This window comes from Triticum aestivum, chromosome 7B (assembly GCF_018294505.1).
Source record: "Triticum aestivum cultivar Chinese Spring chromosome 7B, IWGSC CS RefSeq v2.1, whole genome shotgun sequence".
Classification (NCBI taxonomy): domain Eukaryota; kingdom Viridiplantae; phylum Streptophyta; class Magnoliopsida; order Poales; family Poaceae; genus Triticum; species Triticum aestivum.
Genome location: NC_057813.1, coordinates 155,580,439 through 155,598,554, shown reverse-complemented (window position 1 = coordinate 155,598,554; position 18,116 = coordinate 155,580,439).

Here is an 18,116-nt window from a genome sequence, read left to right as displayed (position 1 = left end):
TAAATAATCAGGAAAATTCCAGAAATAGCTAAAACTTCAATAAATCATAGAAAATTAACCGTAACTCCAAATGAAATAAGTCATATATGAAAAATTATCAGAAAAATTCAAGGAATCCATCTGTACCATTTTCATGCATGTTTGAACAATGTTTGTCCTCTGTTTTGGACAAAACAAATAAAGGGCATTTAAATAACCATATATGGAGTTGGAATTTGAATCATGTATTCAAACCAACTTCATTTAAATCATAGCTAGGTGCATTAGCCCAAAACACATTCATATTGCCATGTCATAGCATGCATCATATTGTGCATTGCATTGATCGTGTTTCTTCTGTGTTTGCCGGTGTTGTTCCCCCTCGATAGACGTTGTACCGGCGATGTGATCGATGACACCGATGAAGAGCTATATTATCTTCAGAAGTGCCAGGCAAGCAAAACCCCCTTGTTCATTCCGATACAATCCTACTCTCTCGCTCCTGCTCTCTTTTACTGCATTAGGACAACAACGATTCATCTGTTACTTGCTGCGGTAGCTGAACCCCTTTATCCTCTGCATGACCTGTCATTGCCACAGTAAATAGATGAAACCCACTAGTATGAGTAGGAGTTGCTTGAGCCCTGTTGTGCCTACTCATTCATGTTTGTTTGTCATGCCTGCTACTGCTTAGAGTTGAGTCAGGTCTGATTCATCGGGAATGAATCAGAGGTGTGTGAATATGCCCTACTGTGTGTGAGCTAAGTGTGTGAACACGATTTGGTAAAGGTAGCGGTGAGAGGCCATGTAGGAGTACATGGTGGGTTGTCTCATTGCAGCCGTCCTCAGGAACTGAGTTCTGTGTTTGTGATCCATGATTCAGCTACTACCACGCATTGGGCCCGAAACCAATGGACCCTCTCGGCTTCTTAATCACCCTTGTCCTCTGTCCAGGAGTTGCAAGTAGTTTCTGGTGTTTGTAGTATGCTGGAGGCCGTGGGCAGCGCTGACCGGAGGGGTGGGTTGTGATGCGGTAGGCACGTGGCTGGGTATACCGGGCGCCCGTTTGGCGTCACGGAACCCTGTTCACATCGTTTGGGGCTGTGAGCGAAACTCCGGCCGGATCTCCTCATGGATGGAACCCGAATAGGCGATAAACCTGGACTAGAGACTTGAGTGTTTAGGCAGGCCGTGGCCGACACCCACGTTGGGCTTCCGCTTGAAGGTTGCCGAGTACATGTCGTGTAAACGGCGGTAAGTGGTGAGAGCGTGTGTGAAGAAGTACACCCCTGCAGGGTTAACATCATCTATTCGAATAGCCGTGTCCACGGAAAAGGACTTCTGGGTTGCTTATATCAGTTCATAGACAAGCGAAAGTGGATACTCTAAAATACGCAAGATAAGCGTGAGTGCTATGGATGGCGTTCTCGTAGGGAGACGGGAGCGGTTCCATAGTGGTGTATTGGTTGGTGAACATGTGGACTCGTGTGCGCCACCTCAAAAGAGTTACTTGCAGTCGTAGTTTAGGTTAGCCACCGAGTCAAAGCTGGCTTGCTGCAGTTAAACTCCACCATCCCCTTGTTGATAATGATGCATATGTAGCTAGTTCTGATGTAAGTCTTGCTGGGTACATTTGTACTCACGTTTGCCTATTTTATGTTTTGCAGAGAGACGTCAGTCTCGCTAGTAGTTCCACGTGGGCTTCGATGTTTAGCTTGTTACCTCATCTACGATCTTGTGCCCTCGGCAGGATCTGGTAGATAGTCAGGCTTCTCAGCCTTTTTCATTTATAGTTGTCTGTACTCAGACATGTTAAGCTTCCGCATGTGCTTTGACTTGTATGCTCTGAATGTTGGGTCATGAGACCCATGTTTGTAATTTCCCGCTCCTCGGAGCCTAATGAATAAATACTTGAGTCGTAGAGTCATGTTGTGATGCCATGTTGTATTTGCACATATCGAGCATATTCTGTGTATGTTATTGAAATGCTTGGTATGTGTGGGATCTGTCTATCTAGTTGTTTATCCTTAGTAGCCTCTCTTACCGGGAAATGTCTCCTAGTGTTTCCACTGAGCCATGGTAGCTTGCTACTGCTCCGGAACACTTAGGCTGGCCGGCATGTGTCCTTCTTCGTTCCTGTGTCTGTCCCTTCGGGGAAATGTCACGCGATGAATACTGGAGTCCTGTTAGCCCGCTACAGCCCGGTTCACCGGAGTCCTGCTAGCCCAGTGCTACAGCCTGGATTCACTCGTTGATGACCAACACGTTCGAGGCTGGGTCATGGATGCCTGTCCCTGTAAGTTAGTGCCATTTTGGGTTCACGACTAGCCATGTCAGCCTGGGTTCTTTGTCATATGGATGCTAGCGACACTATCATATACGTGAGCCAAAGGCGCAAACGGTCCCGGGCCAGGTAAGGTGGCACCCGTGGGAATACCGTGCGTGAGGCCGCAAAGTGATATGATGCGTTACATGCTAGATCGGTGTGACTTAGGATCGGGGGTGAACTGAGACTTAATTCCAACAATTCTATAAGTCTACGGATTAGTAACACGTGATCCTGATAGAAAGAAGAGATAGCCTAGTTCTTAATCCCCGTAGAAGAGAAGAGGTTGACTCAGATCAGAAGGCCATGAGGTATAAGGAGTAAAAAGAGCCTTACGTTCCATCCCACAATCAATTCCCTTATATAACTAAAGAATTTCTAGACTCAACTTCGACCAGTTTAGCTTGGTAATCCTACAGGCAGTCAAGCTCTGATACCAACACTGTCAGGACCCCGATCCTAAGTCACACCGATCTAGCATGTAACGCATCATATCACTTTGCGGCCTAACGCACGGTATTCCCACAGGTGCCACCTTACCTGGCCCGGGACCGTTTGCGCCTTTTGGCTCACGTATATGATAGTGTCGCTAGCATCCATATGACAAAGAACCCGGGCTGACATGGCTAGTCGTGAACCCAAAATGGCACTAACTTACAGGGACAGGCATCCATGACCCAGCCTCGAACGTGTCGGTCATCAGCGAGTGAATCCAGGCTGTAGCACTGGGCTAGCAGGACTCCGGTGAACCGGGCTGTAGCGGGCTAACAGGACTCCAGTATTCATCGCGTGACATTTCCCCGAAGGGACAGACACAGGAACGAAGAAGGACACATGCCGGACAGCCTAAGTGTTCCGGAGCAGTAGCAAGCTACCATGGCTCAGTGGAAACACTAGGAGACATTTCCCGGTAAGAGAGGCTACTAAGGATAAACAACTAGATAGCCAGATCCCACACATACCAAGCATTTCAATAACATACACACAATATGCTCGATATGTGCAAATACAACATGGCATCACAACATGACTCTACGACTCAAGTATTTATTCATTAGGCTCCGAGGAGCGGGAAATTACAAACATGGGTCTCATGACCCAACAATCAGAGCATACAAGTCAAAGCACATGCGGAAGCTTAACATGTCTGAGTACAGAGAACTATAAATGAAAAAGGCTGAGAAGCCTAACTATCTACCAGATCCTGCCGAGGGCACAAGATCGTAGCTGAGGTAACAAGCTAAACGTCGAAGCCCACGTGGAACTACTAGCGAGACTGACGTCTCTCTGCAAAACATAAAATAGGCAAACGTGAGTACAAATGTACCCAGCAAGACTTACATCAGAACTAGCTACATATGCACCATTATCAACAAGGGGGATGGTGGAGTTTAACTGCAGCAAGCCAGCTTTGACTCGGTGGCTAACCTAAACTACGACTGCAAGTAACTCTTTTGAGGTGGCGCACACGAGTCCACATGTTCACCAACCAATACACCACTATGGAACCGCTCCCGTCTCCCTACGAGAACGCCATCCATAGCACTCACGCTTATCTTGCGTATTTTAGAGTATCCACTTTCGCTTGTCTATGAAGTGATATAAGCAACCCAGAAGTCCTTTTCCGTGGACACGGCTATTCGAATAGATGATGTTAACCCTGCAGGGGTGTACTTCTTCACACACGCTCTCACCACTTACCGCCGTTTACATGACATGTACTCGGCAACCTTCAAGCGGAAGCCCAACGTGGGTGTCGGCCACGGCCTGCCTAAACACTCAAGTCTCTAGTCCAGGTTTATCGCCTATTCGGGTTCCATCCATGAGGAGATCCGTCCGGAGTTTCGCTCACAGCCCCAAACGATGTGAACAGGGTTCCGTGACGCCAAACGGGCGCCCGGTATACCCAGCCACGTGCCTACCGCATCACAGCCCACCCCTCTGGTCAGCGCTGCCCACGGCCTCCAGCATACTACAAACACCAGAACTACTTGCAACTCCTGGACAGAGGACAAGGGTGATTAAGAAGTCGAGAGGGTCCATTGGTTTCGGGCCCAATGCGTGGTAGTAGCTGAATCATGGATCACAAACACAGAACTCAGTTCCTGAGGACGGCTGCAATGAGACAACCCACCATGTACTCCTACATGGCCTCTCACCGCTACCTTTACCAAATCGTGTTCACACACTTAGCTCACACACAGTAGGGCATATTCACACACCTCTGATTCATTCCCGATGAATCAGACCTGACACAACTCTAAGCAGTAGCAGGCATGACAAACAAACATGAATGAGTAGGCACAACAGGGCTCAAGCAACTCCTACTCATACTAGTGGGTTTCATCTATTTACTGTGGCAATGACAGGTCATGCAGAGGATAAAGGGGTTCAGCTACCGCAACAAGTAACAGATGAATCGTTGTTGTCCTAATGCAGTAAAAGAGAGCAGGAGCGAGAGAGTAGGATTGTATCGGAATGAACAAGGGGGTTTTGCTTGCCTGGCACTTCTGAAGATAATATAGCTCTTCATCGGTGTCATCGATCACATCGCCGGTACAACGTCTATCGAGGGGGAACAACACCGGCAAACACAGAAGAAACACGATCAATGCAATGCACAATATGATGCATGCTATGACATGGCAATATGAATGTGTTTTGGGCTAATGCACCTAGCTATGATTTAAATGAAGTTGGTTTGAATACATGATTCAAATTCCAACTCCATATATGGTTATTTAAATGCCCTTTATTTGTTTTGTCCAAAACAGAGGACAAACATTGTTCAAACATGCATGAAAATGGTACAGATGGATTCCTTGAATTTTTCTGATAATTTTTCATGTATGACTTATTTCATTTGGAGTTACGGTTAATTTTCTATGATTTATTGAAGTTTTAGCTATTTCTGGAATTTTCCTGATTATTTACAAAATAAACTAAATTCCAGAAAAGGAATATTGCGTCAGCATGGCATCATGCTGACCTCAGCAGAGTCAACAGGGGCTGGTCCGGGTCAAACTGACCAGTGGGGTCCACTGGTCAGTGACACAGCGCTGGCTGGAGTCACAGACATGTGGGGCCGGTCAAAGGCCACGTCAGCGAGGTCAACGCCGACGCGTGGGGCCACTGTGATTAATTTAACTAAACAGGAGTTAAGCTGTGATTAATTAGGGGCGTGAGGCCCATGAGTCAGTGGCCTAGGGGGTTGGTTAGTGTGGGGGGGGTTAGCCGCTAACGACGGCCACGTCAGATTCGCCGGCGGTTGGACGACGGTGACGACCCAGAGCGGCGGTGGCTCGACGGAGTTGCGCCAGGGACGACGGATCGACGCGCCAAGGGCACCAGGAGGTGGCCCGTGGCCGCGCGCATCCAGGGGAACCAACGGAAGGGTGCGGGGTGGATGGAGTTCGCCGGAAGCGAGGTTGTGGCGGCGGCCGGAGTTCGGGCGCCGATGAAAACGACGACACAGTGCACGGGAGGATCTACGGTTAGCACCTACGCGTTCTATGAGAGCTCACGAACCCAATGGAGGCACGCACGGGACCAAATGGCCACCGGAGCCTCGTCGGCGATGAGCTCGTGCGGCGGCGTACTGTCGGGGGAGAGAGGCGCGGCGGCTATGGCATGCTAGAGAGAAAACGGAGAGGGGAAGGATGATCAGGAGCTCACGTGGAGTGCAGTGGTGGCCTCGGCGTGTTCGGGGAAGCTCGGACGGCGACGGGTCGACGATGGAGATCTGCGGCGGCCGACGATGAAGACGACGATGGCGGCGACGTTGCAAGGCTTCCGGAGGGCCGTGGATCGGTGGGGAGGAAGAGGGGGTCGAGGCGGAGCTCCTGAGCTCAGCGGAAGGGCGAGGGGTGGCCGGTGGCTATGGATACGACGGCGGCGCCCTCCGGTGGCTCTCGGTGGTGCTCCAAATCGAGAGAGGGAGACAGCTAGAGCGAGCAGAGAGAAGGGATAGCGGTCGAGGGGGTCGAGGGCGTCTCCGTGGCGTTGCGGGAGACGTCCAGGGGGAGGAGGAGGCAGCCAGGCAGGGAGGAGGTGGCCGGGGCGCGTGGCCGCGCGCGCCGGGTGCGTGCCCGTCCTCCTGGCAGGGAGGAAGACGACAGGGGAGGCCCAGATGGGCTGGGCCGCATAGGAGCTGGGCCGGCTGGGCTGCCAGGTGAGCGCCAGGTAGTTTTCTCTGCTCTGTTTTATTGTTCTGTTTGTTTTATTTTTAAATTTATTTTGCCACTATTTTGAATTTAAAATAATTCAAACAATGCCAAAAGCTCCTCTGAATATTTTTATTTTGCTAGATGGACTTTTCCAAAAGCTCATAAAAATATTTCAGGGGTATTTGAAATTATATTCTAGTTATATGAATATAATTCAAATTCAAATAGCTAATGATTTAAATTCAAAGTCCCAAAATTAAGTCCTTAAAAATGTTCAATATTTTGGTTGGGACCAGAACCCTTTGCCAAAATTATCAAACATTTAAGAAGAGCATTTTGGAACAATTAATGAGATTTTAGGGTTTTTGCCCTTCTTTTATTTAGGGTTTTGAGGCTTCTAAATTCCTCAGTTCAAGTTTCAAAAATTTAAACATGATGCATGGATGCAATGCCACTAGTTACATCGAACTTCTTCTCGTTCTGACCGATCAAGTACCAAACGTACGGCACCTTCGAGTTCTGCACATGTTCAGCGTGATGACGTCCCTCGAGCTCTTGATCCATCTGAGTGTCGAGAAAGTAGATGAGTTCAGTTAGCACGACGGCGTGGTGACGGCGATGGTGAAGTGATCCGCGCAGGGCTTCGCCTAAGCACTGCGAGAATATGACCGGAGGCGTAAACTGTGGAGGGGGCGCCACACATGGCTAGGAATAGTTGATGTTGTTTTAGGCGCCTCCTCCCCACATATATAAAGGAAGGAGGGGGAGAGAGGCAGCCTAGGCGCGCCCAAGTAGGAGGAGTCCTACTTGGGCTCCTAGTAGGATTCGCCCCTCCTTTCCTTTTATCGAAAGGGGAAGAAGGGAAGAGAGGGGGGGAGAAGGAAAGAGGGGGGCGCCGCCCCCTCCTCCTAATCCTATTCCGCCTCCTTCCTTGGGGGTGGGGGCGCCACCCCTTTGTGGGATGGTATGCTCCCTCCTAGGGCCCAGATGGCCCATATCTTCCCCCGAGGGTTCCGATAACCCCCCCCCCCCCCCCCCCCCCGTACTCCGATATGTACCCGATATATTCCAGAACACTTCTGGTGTCCGAAAATATCATACAATATATCAATCTTTCCCTCTCGGCCATTTCAAGACTCCTCGTCATGTCTGTAATCTCATTCGGGACTCCGAACAACATTCGGTCACCAAATCACATAACTCATATAATACAAATCGTCATCGAACGTTAAGCGTGCGGACCCTACGGGTTCGAGAACTATGTAGAGACGACCGAGACACCTCTCCGGCCAATAACCAATAGCGAACCTGGATGCTCATATTGGCTCCCACATATTCTACGAAGATCTTTATCAGCCGAACCATTATGACAACATACATTATCCCCTCTGTCATCGGTATGTTACTTGCCTGAGATTCGATCGTCGATTCTTCATACCTAGTTCAATCTCGTAACCGACAAGTCTCTTTACTCGTTCCGTAATGCATCATTGATGTCTACTACGCAACCTTCTTCTTGTAGACTTTGTTGGGCCTCCAAGTGCAGAGGTTTGTAGGAAAGTAGCAAATTTCCCTCAAGTGGATGACCTAAGGTTTATCAATCTGTGGGAGGTGTAGTATGAAGATGGTCTCTCTCAAACAACCCTGCAACCAAATAACAAAGAGTCTCTTGTGTCCCCAACACACCCAATACAATGGTAAATTGTATAGGTGCACTAGTTCGGCGAAGAGATGGTGATACAAGTGCAATATGGATGGTAGATACAGGTTTTTGTAATTTGAAAATATAAAAACAGCAAGGTAGCAAGCGATAAAAGTGAGCGTAAACGGTATTGCAATGCTTCAAAACAAGGCCTAAGGTTCATACTTTCACTAGTGCAAGTTCTCTCAACAATGATAACATAATTAGATCATATAACTATCCCTCAACATGCAACAAGGAGTCACTCCAAAGTCACTAATAGCGGAGAACAAACGAAGAGATTATTGTAGGGTAAAAAACCATCTCAAAGTTATTCTTTCCGATCAATCCATTGGGCTATTCCTATAAGTGTCACAAACAGCCCTAGAGTTCGTAGTAAAATAACACCTTAAGACACACATCAACCAAAACCCTAATGTCACCTAGATACTCCAATGTCACCTCAGTATCCGCGGGTATGATTATACGATATGCATCACACAATCTCAGATTCATCTATTCAAACCAACACAAAGAACTTCAAAGACCGCCCCAAAGTTTCTACCGGAGAGTCAAGACGAAAATGTGTGCCAACCCCTATGCATAGATTCCCAAGGTCACGGAACCCGCAAGTTGATCACCAAAACATACATCAAGTCGATCAATAGAATACCCCATTGTCACCACGGGTATCCCACACAAGACATACATCAAGTGTTCTCAAATCCTTAAAGACTCAATCCGATAAGAAAACTTCAAATGGCAAACTCAATCCATTACAAGAAGGTAGAGGGGGAGAAACATCATAAGATCCAACTATAATAGCAAAGCTCGCGATACATCAAGATCGTGCCAAATCAAGAACACGAGAGAGAGAGAGAGAGAGAGAGAGATCAAACACATAGCTACTGGTACGTACCCTCAGCCCCGAGGGTGAACTACTCCCTCCTCGTCATGGAGAGCGCCGGGATGATGAAGATGGCCAGCAGTGATGGACCCCCCCCACTCCGACAGGGTGCCGGAACAGGGCCCCGATTGGTTTTTGGTGTCTATAGAGGCTTGCTGCGGCGGAACTCCCGATCTAGGTTTCTTTTCAGGGGTTTATGTATTTATAGGAATTTTTGGCGTCGGTCTCATGTCAGGGGGGTCTCCGAGTCATCCACGAGGCAGGGGGCACGCCTAGGGGGGTAGGGCACGCTCTCCACCCTCGTGGACGGCTCGGGACTCTTATGGCCCAACTCTTTTACTTCGGGGGCTTCTTTTGGTCCATAAAAAATCATCAAAAATTGGCACGTCAATTGGACTCCGTTTGGTATTCCTTTTCTTTAAAACTCAAAAACAAGGAAAAGACAGAAGCTGGCACTGGGCTCTAGGTTAATAGGTTAGTCCCAAAAATCATATAAATGCATATAAAACATCCAAGATGGATAATATAATAGCATGGAACAATAAAAAATTATAGATATGTTGGAGATGTATCAATCATCCCGGAACTAACTCATTAGTCGCATTGCTTGCAAGGCTTCTTATGATGTGCATTACCGAGAGGGCCCAGAGATACCTCTTCGATACTCGGAGTGACAAATCCTAATATCGATCTATGCCAGCTCAACAAACAACTTCGGAGATACCTGTAGAGCATATTTATAATCACCCAGTTACGTTGTGACATTTGATAGCACATAAGGCATTCCTCCGGTATCCGTAGTTGCATAATCACATAGTCAGAGGAACATGTATTTGCATGAAGAAAGCCGTAGCAATAAAACTGAATGATCATAATGCTAAGCTAACGAATGGGTCTTGTCCATCACATCATTCACCTAATGATGTGATCCCGTTCATCAAATGACAACACATGTCTATGGCTAGGAAACTTAACCATCTTTGTTTAACGAGCTAGTTAAGTAGAGGCATACTAGGGACATAGTGTTTTGTCTATGTATCCACACATGTATCAAGTTTCCGGTTAATACAATTCTAGCATGAATAATAGACATTTATCATGATATAAGGAAATATAAAATAACAACTTTATTATTGCCTCTAGGGCATATTTCCTTCAGTCTCCCACTTGCACTAGAGTCAATAATCTAGTTCACATCGCCATGTGATTTAACACCAATAGTTCATATCTGTATGTGATTAACATCCATAGTTCACATATCGCCATGTGACCAACACCAAAAGGGGTTACTAGAGTCAATAATCTAGATCGCATCGCTATGTGATTAACACCCAAAGAGTACTAAGGTGTGATCATGTTTTTCTTGTGAGAGAAGTTTAGTCAACGGGTTTGCCACATTCAGAGCAGTATGTATTTTGCAAATTTTCTATGTCTACAATGCTCTGCATGGAGCTACTCTAGCTAATTGCTCCCACTTTCAATATGTTTCCAGATTAAGACTCAGAGTTATCCGGATCGGTGTAAAAGCTTGCATCGACGTAACTCTTTACGACGAACTCTTTATCACCTCCATAACTGAGAAATATTTCCTTAGTCCTCTTTGGTAACTAAGCACTGGTACCGTCAAGTGCTATATAAGCGTTTTTAACCCCTTTCCACGACGGCATTTGGAACCGTTGCCAAGTGAGTGTGGGCGATAGGGGGGTCCTTCCCACACGACCCAGAAACCATCGGGGATGGGCGAGCGGCTACTGACGATCGCCATAGAATAAACGTATGAGAAGCCGCCCTAGTCCCACACGTTACATCCCAATGTTACGTTTCTGATCAGAGAGACATCCAAAACGATTACGCCGCTATAGTCATGTGAAAAAGGTGGACATCAATATTTAATCTGCTGATATGTTTGTGATAGGTACGTTATCGCAAACAGTTCAAGAATGTAAAATGTGTGTGGTGCCTCTACTAACGCCAACGTGTCCATTTTCATAAATGTGTGCGATTGGTATTCCTATCACACACGCACACTGGTTTGAAACGTTTGATGTATTACCATGAATCACACACGCATATGAGACGAAACCGTGTGTGCGTCCGTCGGGCATCGCAAACGTTTCACGTCAAAGAATCATCTGTTTTCTTTTTTTATCGCACACGCTGTTTTCTTTCTAACTATGTGCACATTATTTTATTCACTCCTGTACATTTTTTGGCTATAATTTATTATTTGAAATGGAGATTTTGAAATATGGAACATGCAATTCAAATTCTCAGCACAATGGTTCAACAACGAATCCATAAATAAAATTGTCAGTACAATATATTCAGTAATTACAGGACTAGATAGCAGTTAACTATGATGAACCACAATATTTACAGACGGTAAAGGTGAAGAGACAAGTGTAAATCATTTTGACTACCAATGGTGTTGAAGAAGTGGAATGCCCATAATGTGTCTTCCTGCATGCCATAGGCACGAACAACTTTTGTCCAACTCCTTGTGACGATCGCCCGCCCATCCTTCACCGCCTTCAGGAAGACTTCTAGAGCATTATCATGGTAGCATGAATTATATACTTTAACCTCAGTTGCCTCCACTCCGGTCATGTAGTTTGCAAGGTAATCATCAGTAAATAGCTTCATAAACCACTGAAAATAGAAAAATATCAGATCACGAGGTCCAGTAGAGTAACTTGTTGTGGGCAGGGGGAAAAGGCAACACATTACTGACCATCCTAAAGTTCACTGTTGTCTTGAACAAAGTGTAAATAAAGAGCTTAATTCCCATCACCCTTTTTTCGCCTAACAATCTTTCTTAGTTTCCTCACTTGACACTTGTTCATGAATATCTCATTGCCCCATACGCAGAAGGGATCGAAGCGTGGATCAGTACCACTCATATATGTACCTACAAGCAACTAGTAAATGTTAGAAGCTAAACTGAGATTGCACAAATGATATAAAATACAACTACCTACATTCCTAAGTACAAGAATTTTAAGAGATTTCAATATGAACTACATACAAATGTATATAGAATTATAGATATAGTTTAGATTAGAATCTAGATTCACTCATTTTGCTCCTTATGTAGTCTATATTGGAATATCTAAAAATACTTATATTTAGGAATAGATGGTGTATAAGACTCGGGATGCAGCTAACCTCGATGGCAAACAACATCATCGCCCATTGTAGCCATGTGTAAGTACATGGAAAGCCAATGTTAACTACAACATGGTTAACATCCACCAAAAATAGGAAATGGTAATAAAACGGCAGTGTCTGTAGTGATATATTCATTGCGAAAGAGTAGCACAGTAGCAAAGGGACGGATTAAAAAATGGATACAACTGCTAATTGCAACAGTCTTAACAACATCCTAATTCATGTTTTGTAAGTTTGTAGCCATTGAAATATAACTGTTTAAAAATGGATACAACTGTTAATTGCAACAGGCTTAATGGTCATTGAAAACGGTACTGATAAAAATGCAATTGACAGAGTTAAACATCACAAGGCAGGTGCTGCTAAAGCAAACAATGGCCCAGTTGTCTATAAAAAGGTAGGGAAAAATAGCTAAAATGTGTTAGGCATGTTTACTACAACATGCTTAAGACATCGACCGTACAAAGCATAGCCATTAATGCGACTAGTATTGGTAAGATTGAACTGGTGAGTTCGTACTTGGTAAGTCCCGAGAGGTAGTTGCTGGGCACTTCATCTTGGCCAGATCCTGCCCAAAGTCAGCAGTGGCGGAGGCGAGCTCTTCCTACGGGTCGAAGCGTGGATCAGTGCCCCCGACATGTGTACCTACAAGAAGCAAGTAAATGTTAGAAGCCAAACTGCAATTGCACAAATGATGTAAAATACTATAAGACATGGGATGCAGCTAACCTCAATGGCAAACAACAACATCGCACGTTATGGCCTTGCATAAGTACATGGAAAGGCATGTTAAGTACAACATGGTTTGCATCCACCAAAAATAGGCAACATCTCTAGTATATCTTCATTGCAGAGAATAGCATGGTAGCAAAGGGACAGATTAATAAATGGATACAACTGTTAATTGCAATTGGCTTAACAACATCCTAAGTCATGTTTTGTATGTTTGTAGCCATTGAAATACAACTGTTTAAAAATGGATTCAACTGTTAATTGCAACAGGCTTAATAGCCATTGAAACCGATACTGAAAAAATGCAATTGGCAGAGTTAAACATCACAAAGTAGGTGCTGCCAAAGCAGATAATGGCCCAGTTGTCTATAAAAAGGTAGGGAAAGTAGCTAAAACATGTTGGGCATGTTTACTAGAACATGCTTAATACATCGACCATACACAATATAGCCATTAATTGCAATTGGTATTGGTAAGATTGAACTGGTGAGTACATACTTGGTAAGTCCTGTGAGGTAGTTGCTAGGGCACTTCATCTTGGCCAGAGCCCGCCCAAAGTCAGTGGCGGTGGAGGCGAGCTGTTCCTCTGGGTCAAAGCGTGGATCAGTGCCATTGACATGTGTACCTATAGGCAACCAGTAAATGGTAGAAATTAAACTGCAATTGCACAAATGATGTGAAATACTGTAGGACATGGGATGCAGCTAACCTCGACGACAAACAACAGCATCGGCCGTTATGACCCTGCGTAAGTAAATGGACAGGCATGTTAAGTACAACAGGGTTAGCATCCACCAAAAATAGCAAATGTGCAGCATCCCTAGTGATATCCTGAGTCATGTATCGTAAGTTTGTTGCTGGTATTGGTGAAATTGAACTGGACAATTAATACTTGAACATCACACAGTGTGTAGTACTGAAATAAACAAGGCATGAACATGCTTAATACATCAACCGTACAAAACATAGACATTGCAAGTGGTATTGGTAAGATTTAGCTAGTCAGATCATACCTGTTAAGTCCTGGGGGTAGTCGTTGCGGCACTTCATCTGGGCCAGAGCCTGCACCATGTTGGCGGCGGCGGAGGCGAGGTGTTCCTCTAGGTCAACACGCATAACAGCTCTCGCGCCATGGACCGCATCAGCTACTCGACCTCCATGTGATATGTGATTGGGCTTGCACGACGATGCTCTAGAGGTAGGTGCGGTGGGGATTTGGAGGCATGAGGATGTTTCGCAGGCGCCATTTAAGAAATCAAGCTGGAGCCATGATAGAGATCGGTGGGTTACCTTACTAGATCCAAGCAGAACATAGATGTGGTTGAAGTTGTGGTTGTGGCGGTTTGAGCTGCCGATAGGGGGAGGCGTGGGGGAGGTGGGGGTGGGAGATAGTGAGGAAATTTGATGGGTTGGGATGTGGTTGGAGGAATAAATTCTAAAATCGCGCGCCTAATGAAAATTTTGCCGTGAAACTTGAAACTTGGGCGAGGGAAACACACAACACAGATGAAGCGCATAAAATACTCATGTGCGAGAAACCAGAAAATTGGCAGATCTCGTCTCCAAAAAAATGTACACGTGTAGTTGTTTTTTTCGGCCAATGCTACGCCTGGTTTATTAGGAAACATCACACATGTAACTGACTTATGGATCATTAACGCAAAAAATGCACACGGGTACGGCATAGAAACCATGTGTTTTGTGATCTTCTAATGATTAACGCAAAAAACGCACACGGGCAAACATGCTAATCAACGCTCAAAGCCCTCAAAGGATGCTCTTACCGACATTGTACATTAATACTACAAACTTAAAGTACTACTGGTAATTTACTCTAATACTACAAACTTAAACTACTTCTCACATGCTGCCATCGGGGCATGGTGGCCAGACGCCGGCGTTCTCCTTCCCGGTCTTGTAGGCGGCAACCCACCGTGCTTCGATCTCCGCCAAGCTCTCCTCGCCATGGCATGCGGCCTCTTCTTTCTTGCAGTGGCGGGACTCTCTTTTCTTGACTCTTTCTGCCTTTTCTGATCCTCCTGTACGGCTTTGGCCGCCTCTAGATCCAACGCCCATTCGGCCATGGCAGCCAAAATGTCCGCCCACGTAACTTTGTGGCCGCCGGCGGTGATGAACTCGGCGTGGCGAGATGCCATCGCTTCCTTACCATGTGTGCAGTTGTGGGCGGCGAGGAACGTGGCGTGGTGGGATGCCATCACTTCCTTATCAGTTACTATGCACCGAGGTGCCCTGAACGACGCTTGGAGAGAGCTCTAGGATGGAGGGGCCAGGCAACCATACAGTGCGGTGGTTTTTAAGAGCTCAATGACAAACGAGAAAGGTTTGGCTTCCCTTACAATTTTGCTTGTTCATTATCGCACACGGTTCATCTCTGTCGCTTCCGAAAACAGTGTGCGCTGAGGCTATTGTGTGTTGCGTTATGATTGGCCGGAAACCCAGCCACACGGATCACGTGTGTGCACCGTAGGATGCGCTGCAATTGAACGGCAATCCACCTCCCTCACATCACATCCATGTAGCTGTAGCTGGACTGGATTTATATGTGCCAAATGCCTAGAAAATTCACATAATCCCCTAAATATGGTAAATGAGCTCGAAAAAATGCCAAATTTGACACGGTGATTTGCAGGGTGTATGTTTGTCATAGAAAAAAAACTCCAGGGCAAATAACAAAGAAAATTCGGATTCCCCTTCAATCTTGGTGATTTCCCTCTCGAACGCATGGAACTTCCCCGATGATGGTTCGATTTATGAAGGGCGTGCATGACTACATAAGACAAACCTTCTCAATTTTTTACCAGGGCATGGTGAGGTCATACCATGGCACCATGCCAGGTGTCATGTTTTTCAAGCATTTATTTCATTTTTTCTATAGTTGAAAACCCAATAAACTAACGTTTGTGGTTGACTATTGCCACCCATTTCATTGAAATATCTGTCCATTCCTTGTAAAAGGCATAAGAATTTACTAAATGGCACAAGCATTGTTTTTCAGGCCGTTCTTGTGCACCCTTTCATGCATCGATTGTTTGAACTTGAAGTATGTGCATTAATGCCTAGAAAATGCACATAACCCCTAAATATGGTAAATGAACCTGGAAAAGTGCCAAATTTGAACGTGATGATTTGCAGGGTGTATGTTCATCATAGAAAAAAACTCATGGACAAAGGACAAAGGAAATTTGGATCCCCCTTCAATCTTGGTGATTTTCCCATCGAAACCATGAAACTTCCTCGGTGATGGTTCGATTTATGAAAGGCGTGCATGACGACATAAGGAAAACATTCTCAAATTTTTACCAAGGCATGGTGAGGCCATACCATGGCACCACGCCAGGCATCATGTTTTCCACGCATGTATTTCATTTTTTATAGTTGTTAACCGAGTAAACGACGTGTTTATGGTTGACTATTGCCACACATTTCCTTGAAATATCTGCCCATTCCTGGTAAAAGGCATGAGAATGTATTTAATAGCACGAGCATGGTTTCCAGAACGTTCTTGTGCACCTTTTCATGCACCGATTGTTCAAATTTGAATTATGTGCATTAATGCCTAGAAAATGCAAATAATCCCCTAAATATGGTAAATGAGCCTGAAAAAATGTCAATTTTGAACACGTTGCATCTGGGGCAGTATGTTGGTCGCTGGAAAAACTTGAATGGCAAACTAGGACAGAAATTTGGATCCCCCTTCAATCTTGGTGATTTCCCTCTCAAAAGCATGGAATCCTCGGTGATGGTTAGATTTATGAAGGGCGTGCATGACAACATTAATCAAACCTTCTCAGCTTTTAACTAGGGCATGGTGAGGCCATACCATGATGGCACCATGCTAGGCGTCATGTTTTCCAAGCACGTTTTTCATTTTTCTATAATTGATAACCTAGTAAATGGCACATTTGTGGTTGACTATTGCCACGCATTCCGTTGAAATCTCTGCCCATTCCTTGTAAAAGGCTTGAGAATTTACTAAATACCACGAGTATGGTTTTTCCAGACCGTTCTTGTGCACCTTTTCATGCACCGACTGTTTGAATTTGAATTATGTGGATTAATGCCTAGAAAATGCACATAATCCCCTAATATGGTAAATGAGCCCGAAAAAATGCCAAATTTGAGCATGTTGCATTCGAGGGGGTATGTTGATTGTAGAAAAAACTTAATAACAAGCTAGGAATGAAATTTGGATTCCAGGCCCCTTCAATCTTGTTGATTCCCCTTGAAACCATGAAATTTCCTCGGTGATGGTTCGATTTATGAATGGCATGCATGACGACATAAGACAAACATTCTCAAACTTTTACTAGGGCATGGTGAGGCCATACCATGGCACCACGCTAGGGGTCATGTTTTCCAAGCATGCATTTCATTTTTGTAAGTAAACACATTTCCTTGAAATATCTGGCCATTCCTTGTAAAAGGCATGCAAATTTACTAAATAACACGTTCATGGTTTTCCAGACCGTTCTTGTGTACCTTTTCAAGCACCGATTGTTTGAATTTGAATTATGTGCATTAATGCCTAGAGAATGCACATAATCCCCTAAATATTGTAAATGAACCTGGAAAAGTGCCAAATTTGAACACGGTGATTAGCAGGGTTTATGTTCATCGTAGAAAAAAACTCATGGACAAAGGAAAAAGGATATCTTGATTCCGATTCAAACTCAGTGATTTACTATCGCACAGGATTCATCTCCGTCGCCTCTACGAATCATGTGTGTTCACTCACACATGGAAAAGGAAAAAAGAAAACCCTCGCCCACTTCGTCCCCACCCACTCGCCGCGGAATCCTCCACAACTCTGCACCCGCCTCATCAACTTCTATCGTGGTGACCACCCTAAGCTCGATGGCGCTGTTGTCAGTGGACAGAGGTCGTGCTCCAAACGACACGGGATTTCGCCCCTACCGCTTTGCGCCGCCTAGCCGCACCGACATTCTATACTCTGGTTGATTGGGGTTTTCTACGGGATTGGGCCAGGATTTTTCTCATGGAGAAGGTAATCAACTTAGCAAACTATTCACTCATCTCTTATCGCACTCTGTCCGTCACTGTTAATCAACCGGCGGAAATCACCGTGGAATCATTTTTGTTCTAGCTGATTCGTGGGTGTTCATTCATGTGTCCACA